At 36.9% G+C, this 12,453-nt stretch overlaps 1 protein-coding gene across 7 annotated transcripts in view; it reads right to left on the bottom strand.

The window, feature by feature from the left end:
- LIN52 (lin-52 DREAM MuvB core complex component) overlaps window positions 1–12,453 on the bottom strand; it is a 112,711-nt gene that overhangs the window by 78,154 nt on the left and 22,104 nt on the right. The window contains exon 6 of one of the 7 annotated variants that reach the window (XR_009496074.1): window positions 3,198–3,415. The gene's annotated coding sequence lies outside the window, so the exon portion shown is untranslated. 7 annotated transcript variants of the gene reach the window in all.

Below are 12,453 nucleotides of genomic sequence, written 5' to 3'. Positions count from 1 at the left end.
CCACCTGATGCAAAGAGCTGACTTGCTGGAAAAGGGGACAAGAGGGAGGGGACTTAGGAATACCTATAGCTGATTCATATTGATGTTTGGCAGAAACCAATACAATACTGTGAAGCAATTATCCTTCAATTAAAAATTAAAAAAATTAATTTAAAAAAGAAAAATCTAACTTTCCTCCCATGTTACCACTTTTCTTTATTACTACCCCATTGTCTACCATGCTGGCAAAGTGAGTCTTTTAAGAAAATACATATGATTATACACTTATTATGCTTAAAATTTCTCATATGCTGCCCATGATGATAACAACAGTTAATAGCTTTTAAGCACTTATTAAGTACTAATATACTATGCAAAGATTTTATAAATAATATTGTATTAAATTATCAGAACAATATTCTAAGGTAACATCTCAAAGTGAATGGTCAGGAAAACCCTGAGGATCCTGGGGATCACTAAGCCCCTTTCAGAGGGTCCATGAGTTCAAAACTACACGTATGATACTAAGATGGCTTTTTCACTTATTCTCTCAGAAGCGAACATTGAAGTTATTTAGAGCCTACCGAGCAAAAGGTGTCATAACATACTGAAAGAAGCAGCAGATATGAAAACTTAGCTCTTTATCAATCCAAACATTAAGGGTATTTGAAAAATGTAAAAACCACCATTCTTATCAACATTTTTTATTTGGAAAATAGTTACTCTTCATAAAAATATTTATATTAACATGTAATAGGTTTGTTCCTATTTTTAAATGAATAAGTATTTTAAAATTTTCTGTTTTAAATTCTGAATTAAATTCAGAAATTAAATATACATAAAATGCACATATAATCCACACAAACAAGAGCTTTTGGGTGATCAACATTAACTTCTAAGAGTGCAAAGGAGTCCTGACACCAAAAAGCTTAAGAAACACTATTCTAAGATTTTCATCTCCATTTCACAAACGAAGAAATCAGGGGTAAGAAAGTCAAGTTACTGCCTAAGTGGTAGATCGAGATTCATAAGGCTGTAATAAAGCTTCCAGAACCCAAGCTCTTAATTACTATTTTGTCCTTTCCTATTAATATTAGCTATTTATCACCTGGATCCTATCCACTTATCTTCAGGTAATTGTTCTTTCCCTTATGTTATCTTCAGGTCATCAATCTCCCCACTAGCCTGAGTTTCATCAGACAGAGGTATTTCTTAAGCTATACTACAATTCCTATAAGTTAATATACTACAAGATTCAAAAATTGGAATCAAGATTGCCGGGAGAAATACCAATAACCTCAAATACACAGATGACACCACCCTTATGGCAGAAAGTGAAGAGGAACTAAAAAGCCTCTTAATGAAAGTGAAAGAGGACAGTGAAAAAGTTGGCTTAAAGCTCAACATTCAGAAAACTAAGATCATGGCATCTGGTCCCATCACTTCATGGCAAATAGATGGGGAAAGAGTGGAAACAGTGACAGACTTTATTTTTCTGGGCTCTAAAATCACTGCAGATGGTGACTGCAGCCATGAAATTAAAAGACACCTGCTCCTTGGAAGAAAAGCTATAACCAACCTAGACAGCATATTAAAAAGCAGAGACATTACTTTGCCAACAAAGGTCCATCTAGTCAAAGCTATGGTTTTTCCAGTAGTCATGTATGGATGTCAGAGCTGGACTATAAAGAAAGCTAAGTGCCAAAGAATTGATACTTTTGAACTGTGGTGTTGGAGAAGACTCTTGATTGTCCCTTGAATTGTAAGGAGATCCAACCAGTCCATCCTAAAGGAGATCAGTCCTGAATATTCATTGGAAGGACTGATGCTGAAGCTGAAACTCCAACAATACTCTGGCCACCTGATGTGAAGAAGTAACTCAGTGGAAAAGATCCTGATGCTGGGAAAGATTGAAGGCAGGAGGAGAAAGGGACGACAGAGGATGAGATGGTTGGATGGCATCACCGACTCGATGGACATAAGTTTGAACAAGCTCCAGGAGTTGGTGATGGACAGGGAAGCCTGGTGTGCTGCAGTCTATGGGGTTGCAAAGAGTTGGACACGAGTGAGCGACTGAACTGAATTGAACTGAATATACTAAGGTAGTATACTCTTCCAAAGCTTTCTTTAAACCAGACAAACAAGTTTTGCATCCTACCAATTATAGATAAGATATAATTCCTTGGTTCTGGCACCTTAAGAGTTTTGTCTTAAAAACAAGTCTCCCAAAATGTCCAGTGATACCAACAATTAACTAGTCTTCCAGTGGACGTGTTTTGAATCATGAAATCCATCCGTAAAGTCACTGCTCACATGTACATTAGGTACAATGTACTCATTTCTACAAAGCATCTATGAACTGAAAAAGAAAAACAATGCTAAACGGTAAGCCACTAAAGATCATGTACAATGCTAAAGCTGATTTCCTAAACCATCACAGCAAAGATGCCCAAACAAGCTCTTTTTCTGCAGGCATTTTCTTCTTCATGCTGCCTGTCCTTTCTAGTTGACTGGGGGAAGTGAACAAATTGATTTTCACAAGATGTAGCTCCAGTCCCCACGAAGTTGCTTCGTCTTTTTTAACACCTAAAACAATTCCTCAAAAGAAGCCTATATAGGAGGCTCAACTCTTTCTAAACATAATCCACTGCACAAGGTAGATTTCTCACTCCAGGGCAAATTGTTAGGTCTATAAGCACAGCACTTAACTAAGTCATTAATAATCCATCTGAAATCAATGGCTCCGGGGTAATTACCTGTGGTTTTCCCATCCCATCCAAACAACTTTTCTCTGTTCTAACAATTCTCTATTGCTTAGATCTTCTGTTTCCATTTTATATTACTCACTCTGTATTTCTTATACCACTAGCATATTGGTGTCCAAAAACATACAAAAAGATCTGTCCTCTGTTTTTATAATTAAGGGACGGAAATTTTAATAACTAAAACGAAACTAGGAAAGTTATGACCTACCTAGACCAACCTAGACAGGATGTTAAAGAGCAGAGATATTACTTTGCCAACAAAGGTCCATCTAGTCAAGGCTATGGTTTTTCCAGTAGTCATGTATGGATGTGAGAGTTGGACTATAAAGAAAGCTGAGTGCCAAAGAATTGATGCTTTTGAACTGTGGTGTTGGAGAAGACTCTTGAGAGTCCCTTGGACTGCCAAGCAATCCAACCAGTCCATCCTAAAGGAAATCAGTCCTGAATACTCACTGGAAGGACTGATGTTGAAGCTGAAACTCCAATACTTTGGCCACCTGATGTGAAGAGCTGACTCACTTGAAAAGACCCTGATGCCAGCAAAGATTGAAGGCAGGAGGAGAAGAGGATGACAGAGGATGAGATGATTGGATGGCATCACCGACAATGGACGTGAGTTTGAGTAAATTCCGGGAGTTGGTGACGGTCAGGGAGGCCTGGCGTGCTGCAGTCTGTGGGGTTGCAAAGAGTCAGACACAACTTAGCTACTGAACTGAACTGAATAGTAAACTAAAATCTTCCTTATTCTTTCTATTCGTATTCTAAAATATGTATCAATTGTGCATGTGTATCAATATGTATCAAAATATGTATCAACTGTGTTATTAGTTCATCATGCAAGTTCTTTTTTCAATTTCCTCATGTAATGCCCAAGTTAGTCAACAAAGAAAACAGTTAAAGATGCTTCAACAGGCCTCTTAGTGGTCTAGTAGTTAAGACTTCGTGCTCCCAAGGCAGGGGGCACAGGCTCATTCCCTGGTAGGGGAACTAAGAGCCCAGATGCCACACAGTGGGGGGGTAAAAAGTGCTTTGGCTTTTCTAGGAAAGTAGTTTCCAAGGATCTGCAAATGATAAATGGTAATATACATAAAAACGCATCACTCAACAAGGGTGTCAGGGAAGTTACACATCAAATCAGGAAATCAGTGAGTTGAGGAAAACATACCTTCATTGTCTCAATGTGAATTTTTTCATTCAATACCAATAATGATATTCTGATATTTCCATGGAGAAGTGGGAGAAGAAATCAACCACCCCAAGTTACAGAAGTAATTTACTATTTATTTCTAAAATACTACAGCTGAGACATTATTACAACCTAAATTAAAATGACAGGGGCAGCATTAACACAAAAGGAAAATATTGCCAAACTAAAATTCAAAAACAGCAAATGACTGCTAAAGACAATGACAAGCATGAATGTCATAATCAAAATGTTGAGCAAAAGAAGCCAGCCACAAAAGAATATATAGTTGGCAATTCCACTTAAAGTTCAAAAACAAGCAAAATTCTTTTATATTATAAGTCATAACAGTGCTTGACTTTGAGCCAAGGGCAGGTAGTGACTGAGAGGGGCATGAAGGAGGTATTATATATTGGAAAGGTTCTATTTTTTTATCTGTTCAAGGTCACAGTTATATGGGAGTGCTGTTTTATGAAAATTCATTGAGCTGTACATAATCTGTGTACTTTTCTTCATGTACACTTTCCATTTTTAAAAATGTATTCAAGAACAAAAAATGATAGAACAGTGGAATATTTTTATATCCTGATTCTAAAGTTTCATTTTAGTTTGTATTCAGTATCCAAAACTTTAACCTGTCAAATTCAACTATTCTCTCAAAGGATTTCTTCACTATTATCCAACCAATTTTAAATGTATTCTCCTACAACAGAGTCAATCAAATATAACAGTTCTTCCTTTAAAAATACCATTCTTTTTCCTATTTCTCAAGTCTTTTTCAGGTACACCAAACATTGGTAGCTTGGCCAAGCTTTTAATTTAGACTTAATGGTTAGAGATTAAGACTTCTAGACACCACATGTCATTATTTTTCTAGACTTCCCACGGCAAAGCACTCTATCATCACCTATAAATTCTCATGTAATATCGCCATCCTACCAGATCATATTTCCAACACAAAACAGTGTTGAGAATTTAGAAAAAAAAGAAAAGGAACTGATATTACATTAAAACAACAACAAAAAAACACTCTTCATTTTGTTGAAATCTCTAGAGAATCAAAAATGAAATAGAGTCAAACAAAAATATCAGGAAATGTCAGTTTACTTCCCCAGGAGCAGAAACAGTTATTCTTATACCCAAAGCCTGGAAAGAAACTCAACTTGCATGCATACCTAATAACTGCAATTATTCAGTCTTTCTCTCCTCTTTGTCATAACAAAACCATATACAGTATTCCAAGCCAAAGGGGGAAAAAAATTATCAGGACCATTTTACTTCTCAAACAGCTGCAATTCCATTTAAGACTAATAGACATTCTACATGGTGCTTTGCTCCTATTGAGTAGCTTATGACTTGAGTTCAGTTCTTCAGCTACAAAGAAAGGCTGAAAACAAAGCTGAACAAAATCTTGGCCAATGTTTGCTTATGAAAATATGCCTCTTTCACAAACTGAATCATTTCTTGCCACTGACTCAAGAGCTTCCCACTCCTTTTGTTACCCAACTTCTACTTCTGGAAGACTGTGGTAAGGATGGGAAATGAAGTATTAATATCATTAACTTTCATTTTGCTATTCATCACTTGCTTAAAATGATCAATTTTTGTTAATGGATCTAGTAATTTTTATTTAGAAAGCAAATAACTTTTCTTTAATGGAAAAGAGTTTAAAATTTTAACCGTATAGGAAATTAAGAACACAGATCTTTCAAGAAACTATAATTTTGTTTCTAGAATGGCATATAATTTTTCTTTATTTTTTAAGATAGCTTTTCCCTACTCAGAACAGAATGTGGTCACTGTTGATGATTTAGAAATTTCAGAAAAAACTTAAAAAAAAAATCACTCAAGACAGCCATCAAAACATACTAGTATTAATTTCTCATTTAAATGCTTTCTTCTCTGCAATCACCCTGTGGGTTTTTTTTTTCAGTCTAACTTTATTGAGACTTTTGATGGCTAAGTTGAAGACATCACTCAGTAAATGTCACATTATACTAAAAAATATGTGACTTATTTTCAAATATCTTTTGATATTGATTTCTAACATAATCCACAGTGGTAAGAGAACAGACTCTGTATGGTTTCAATACCTTTAGACTATGAAATTTTTGCATCTTGTTTTATGTTTCTGGATATATTCAGTGCCTTTTAGTTTACAGTCTATGGGAACTTGAATAGAATTTGTATCCTACTGTTGTGTGAAAATTGTATAAATCTTAATTATGTTGAATTGGTTCACAGTGCTTTCCAGGTCTACTATATTCTTCTGCTTCTCTGTATATTCATTCTATTAATTTTGAGAGTTTGATATTAAAATTCCAAACAAAAATCTTAATTTATCTACTTAAAAAATAACTGTAATATATAGTGGGAACTAATGTAACTTTGTTCTGTATTTTCCAAGTCTCCCGTAATGTGTTATCATACTTTCATAATTTAAAAGATAAAAACTAAAAAAAAAAAAATCCTAGTATTTTTCCTTCCAGTCATGTCTACACCCATGCTCTTAAAACAAGAAGGAAAAAAACTGCTGACATTGTGTCCTGCAATTTTTCACTTGCATTTTCCCTTGCGATTATCTTTACATATAATGAGCATTTTTCTGTCCTTAAATGCTCTTTACTGCTTTAACATGATTTTTACTAGCTACATTGTCATCTACTATACAAATATAGAATACAGTATCTACTGTACTTGGTTATTCACTACTAAACTTTAAATTCTTTGACTACGTACATCCCTTTACCTATCACACATTTTGTAGAACTATGCAGAATACTACTTTGAAACCAACCTCAAAAAAATTAATTTAAGCCCTGCCTGCTTACCTCTATCTTTCCCTGCTCCACCCCAAAGTCAGAAGAGAATAAAACACCACAAGCATTTTATGGTAAAATCCTCTTTGTGTGTAAAACCACTGCAGAGGCAAAGTTGGGTTTATGAAATAACTCGACTAATGGAAAAAAGATATGAATGCTTATAAGCCTTAAAGGTAATTTGAGGCTTTGTGTATCCTAATTTGTTAACCAAGGGAAAAATGAGAAATAATGGCATATATTTTTCCCCATTATCATAATACATTTTTGAAAACAAAATAGTTAAGGCTAAATTGACAATTTCTAATTATGAGGAATATCTCTGATCCCTTCAAAGTGGGATTTCTGGATTTTATACTGTATTACTACCTAAATAGGATGAAATGCTAATGACTACGGCGAGATGGTATGGTAATGCAGAAAACAAAGACAAGTTTCATTCGGTATTTGAAAAATGCAGATTACAATACTGCCCATAAAGTGCTTTTGAATCAAATTTGCTAACTTAATTTTTCATGTTAAAATAATTTAAATTTACATTTTCTGCAATTTCTAGTGCTTGTTAATGGAGAGGGTCAAGAAACATGAAAAAGTTCATTATCACAAGTGAAGAAAAATAAACATTAACACAAGGTATTAATATTCTGCCTATAAAGTTGGCAATGATTTTTAAAAAATGATATTTGGTGTTAGCAAGGGGGTAGGGGTAGTAAATACTTTTCTGGAAGACAATTTGGCAGTATGCTGCTGCTAAGTCGCTTTAGTCGTGTCCGACTCTGTGGGACCCCATAGACAGCAGCCAACCAGGCTCCCCAGTCCTTGGGATTCTCCAGGCAAGAACACTGGACTGGGTTGCCATTTCCTTCTCCAGTGCATGAAAGTGAAAAGTGAAAGTGAAGTCGCTCAGTCGTATCCGACTCTTAGCGACCCCATGGACTGCAGCCTACCAGGCTCCTCCACTCGTGGGACTTTCCAGGCAAGAGTACTTCCCTCTTAATTAGAGATCCCACAGTTCTCCATCTACATGTAAAATGCAATCTTCACTCACAGGAAGACTTAACCCTGATGCAGATACAATCAAAACTTTGCTATTAATTAATAGATGCATCAATTAATTTCCTGGGCTCCAAAATCACTGTGAATAGTGATTGCAGCCATGAAATTAAAAGTGCTTGCTCCTTGGAAGGAAAGTTATGACAAACCTAGACAGTGTATCAAAAAGCAGAGACATCACTTTGCTGACAAAGGTTCGTAGTCAAAGCTATGGTTCTTCCAGTAGTCAGGTACAGACGTGAGAGCTCGACCATAAAGAAGGCTGAGCGCTAAAGAATGAATGCTTTTGAACTGTGGTGTTGGAGAAGACTGTTGAGAGTCCCTTGGACCGCAAGGAGATCAAACCAGTCAATCCTAAAGGAAATCAACCCTGAATATTCATTGGAAGGACTGATGCTAAAGCTGAAACTCCAATACTCTGGCCACCTGATGTGAAGAGCTGACTCACTGGAAAAGACTCTGATGCTAGGAAAGACTGAAGACAAAAGGAAAAGGGGGCGGGCAGCAGAGGATGAGATGATTAGATAACATCATCAATTCAATGGACATGAATCTGAGCAAACTCTGGGAGATAGTGAAGGACAGGGAAGTCTGACATACTGCAAATCCATGGGTCTGCAAAGAGTCAGACACAACTTAGTGACTGAAAAACAACAACAAAACAGATGCATCAACATCAAATATTTTGGGCCAATTGACATTATTCAAGTTTAAACTGTTGATTATTTTTTTCCAGTTAACAAAGATTTGGATGTCTACCATATACAAAGAACATAACAGTTTCCTTCATAGCTCTAGGTAGCTAACTAAATGGAAAAGCACTACTATGCAATAAAACTATGCAAAAGTAATCTACTCAATTGAGAGGTGTAATGATCTGCCAAAGGTTATAGAGACCCCAAAAACCCATTTATGAAGTTACGGATATCTTACTTCACACATGCATTTCCCTGAGAAAACAAATAACTAAAACATTACTTGTTACCTAAGTAATGTGACTAAACTAGGCAAAAGCATTGTTTTCATCCTATTAGTAACACTAACCTATACAAACAGCTTTTACTTATTTCTAAAACAATTAAGATGCCCATCGACCAAGAGAAAGTGAAAGTGAAGTCTCTCAGTCGTGTCCAACTCTTTGCGACCCCATGGACTACAGCCTACCAGGCTCCTCTGTCCATGGGATTTTCCAGACAAGAGTACTGGAGTGGGTTGCCATTTCCTTCTCCAGGGATCTTCCCAACCCAGGGTTTGAACTCAGGTCTCCTGCATTGCAGGCAGACACTTCACCCTCTGAGCTACCAGGGAAGCCCACCTACTAAGGAATACGTAAAAGAGGTGATTTTTTAGTTTAACCAAATCTTTCTTCTCTTTCTGACTTCCCTGTCCTTAAGCAGGCTCAAAACATCATGGTGAACTCTAATTACAGTTTACTCCCCAAGATTCATCGAGACAGTTTACCCATCTAGTACTGAAAATGATATACCTGAAACATCTATTGCTGGTACGGTTCTTTCCATTAACACTGCCACTATTCATTCAAGCCCTCAATCGTTCTTGCTGGACTCAGTCCTTGCTAGCTTCCAGCCTCCTGTCTCTACCGTTACATTCTGTCCTATGCATGATGCCTCTTAAAAGGTGCATGACTTCCCTACTCAGAAATCTTCAGTGGTAGAATTTTTTATGATGCAGAAAAATGCTTAAGATAGAATGGGAGGGGGAGCACAGACAAAAACTACATACTATACATACACTATAGCCTCAGTTATGTTAAAAAGCATGCCTGTGTATACATATGGGTCCAAGTAGAAGTGTAAACACACACACCCCTACATAAATAGAAAAGGAAGGGCCAGGACGAGGAAACACATCAACAGTGGCCATCTCTTACTGGTAAGGCTGTGGTTATTTTTACTTTCTTCTTTATCTTTACAGTAAACAAATTTGTGGTAAACGGTCTTTTAGTAAATAAAGTATCTCTACAAACCATTTGTAACGAAAATTAGTTAACGTTACAGTCATTAAAATACTTTTTAAAGAAATTTCACACGCTCCCCATTACCTATGAGTCTAATTCCTCATCCCTCAGCCCAACTCCTATTTCCCTCCGTTTAGTTCTTATGAGCCTTAATATAACCTGGGCTTCTTAAAGACCTTATTAAATCACTCACACTGTTCCTTGAGCATAACTGTTCTTTCAAACTCTGCTTGCTCCAGATCTTCATTCCACCTGGAATATGGTCTGTTTACATTTCCACATCAAAAACCTGTGTTCTTTAAAAAGTTAATCTTCAATGATCCAGAAATAGTAAGTACTACCACACCCCTTTCCCGGGTCCCCAGCTGACCATACTAATGGACTTCTCTGAATCAAGACTCCTCAAAATTCTCAGTTCAACAGCCCTAGGAAATCCTCACTTATCAATCTGTGTTGACATACAATATGAAACTTATCTGCCATTTCTGTAGCAATCAAATGTAATTGCCACTTCTCCCCTATCCCCAGAGTTCTTAGTACTCTTACAGAGCTATTTCCTCTACCTTCCATTAAGAATCATTTACTTAACTGTCTTATCTCCATTTTCTACTAGATTTTAATCTACAAAAGGGCAGTAATTATGTCTTATTCATCTTCATATCCCCTACAGAGCCTTGTAGGAAGTAGGCACTCAAACAGTTGCTGAATTGAACACTTTCTTCTTTTGCTATTATCTCATCACTCAAAATGGCTAAGCACTTGGAAACTTTATTTTAAAACAAACTCTCCTTGAAAATCTAGGTTTATTTCATCAATTTTAGCTTACATTCCTACTTTAATAAGGCATTGTCTGATACCACTTGGTAACTGGGAGAGTTGAAGGACAGAACAAGACAATCTGAGATAAGACAATCTGAGATGAGACAGCTGAAGCCATTCTGAGGGTCTTAGATCCAGGTATGGAAGTTACTGAATTAAATTACCACATTTTTGGTTTTTTCTACCAATCTCCTTAATCAAAAGCAAAATGTTATTTCTGACAACAGGGAAACTGAGCATCAAAAATACACACTGCTTAAGAAAGGAATCTTTTTTTAAATATGGAGAGATGAAAAGGAAAAACCAAAAGCTAAAACTCAAGTAAGTCATCAACAAAGTTAGGCAAGCAGTCCAGTAAAGTTATAAGAATCTGTATCTCAATAAGAAACCCAGTTCAAGAGATAAGGGAAGAGAAAAAGCCAGAAGTACAGTAAGACTCATGCTGCCATCTAGAGGTTAAAGGCTAGTGAAAAATCATTTTTCTCCTTAATCAATCAAGTACAATTAATTTAACTATTATAGATAGAAGTACAGGAATTATAAAGTAAGCCTGATATCAGGCTACAAAGAAGACCATCCAGAGTATAAGAAGTCTCTCCCTGCCCTTCTTCATGGATTAAAATAAGAAATTAACAAAGGTAACAGTTCTTTTTCAATGATTCAATGGATGTTGGCAATTTGATTTCTGGTTCCTCTGCCTTTTCTAAATCCAGCTTAAACTTCTGGAAATTCACGGTTCACATACTGTTGACGCCTGGCTTGGAGAATTTTGAGCATTATTTTGCTAGCATGTGAGATAAGTGCAATTGTGCGGTAGTCTGAACATTCTTCAAGAGATGGGAATACCAGACCACTTTACCAGCCTTCCGAGAAATCTGTATGCAGGTCAAGAAGCAACAGTTAGAACTGGACATGGAACAACAGACTGGTTCCAAATTGGGAAAGAAGTACGTCAAGGCTGTATATTGTCACCCTGCTTATTTAACTTATATGCAGAGTACATCAATCGAAATGTCGGGCTGGATGAAGCACAAGCTGGAATCAAGATTGCCGGGAGAAATATCAACAACCTCAGATACGCAGATGACACCACCCTTATGGCAGAAAGTGAAGAAGAACTGAAAAGCCTCTTGATGAAAGTGAAAGAGGAGAGTGAAAAAGCTGGCTTAAAACTCAACATTCAAAACACTAAGATCATGGCATTTAGTCCCATCACTTCATGGCAAATAGATGGGGAAACAATGGAAACAGTGACAGACTTTATTTTCTTGGGCTCCAAGATCACTGTGGATGGTGACTGCAGCCATGAAATTAAAAGACGCTTGCTCCTTAGAAGAAATGCTATGACAAACCTAGACAGCATATTAAAAAGCAGAGACATTACTTTGCCAACAAAGGTCCATCTAGTCAAAGCTATGATTTTTCCAGTAGTCATGTATGGATGTGAGAGTTGGACAGTGCCGAAGAATTGATGCTTTTGAACTGTGGTGTTGTAGAAGAGTGTCTCTTGGACTGCAAGGAAAACAAACCAGTCCATCCTAAAGGAAATCAGTCCTGAATATTCATTGGAAGGACTGATGCTGAAGCTGAAACTCCAATACTTTGGCCAACTGATATGAAGAGTTGACTCATTTGAAAAGACCCTGATGCTGGGAAAGATTGAAGGCGGAAAGAAAATGGGACGACAGAGGATGAGATGGTTGGATGGCATCACCGACTCAATGGATATGAGTTTGGATAAACTCTAGGAGTTGGTGGTGGACAGGGAGGCCTGTTGTGCTGTGGTCCATGGGGTCAGAAAGAGTCGGACACGACTGAGCGAATGAACTGAACTTTGTGTGTGAAGTCACTTCAGTC

This window comes from Bos taurus, chromosome 10 (genome assembly GCF_002263795.3).
Source record: "Bos taurus isolate L1 Dominette 01449 registration number 42190680 breed Hereford chromosome 10, ARS-UCD2.0, whole genome shotgun sequence".
NCBI lineage: Eukaryota > Metazoa > Chordata > Mammalia > Artiodactyla > Bovidae > Bos > Bos taurus.
This window is presented reverse-complemented; position numbering and strand designations above follow the sequence as displayed.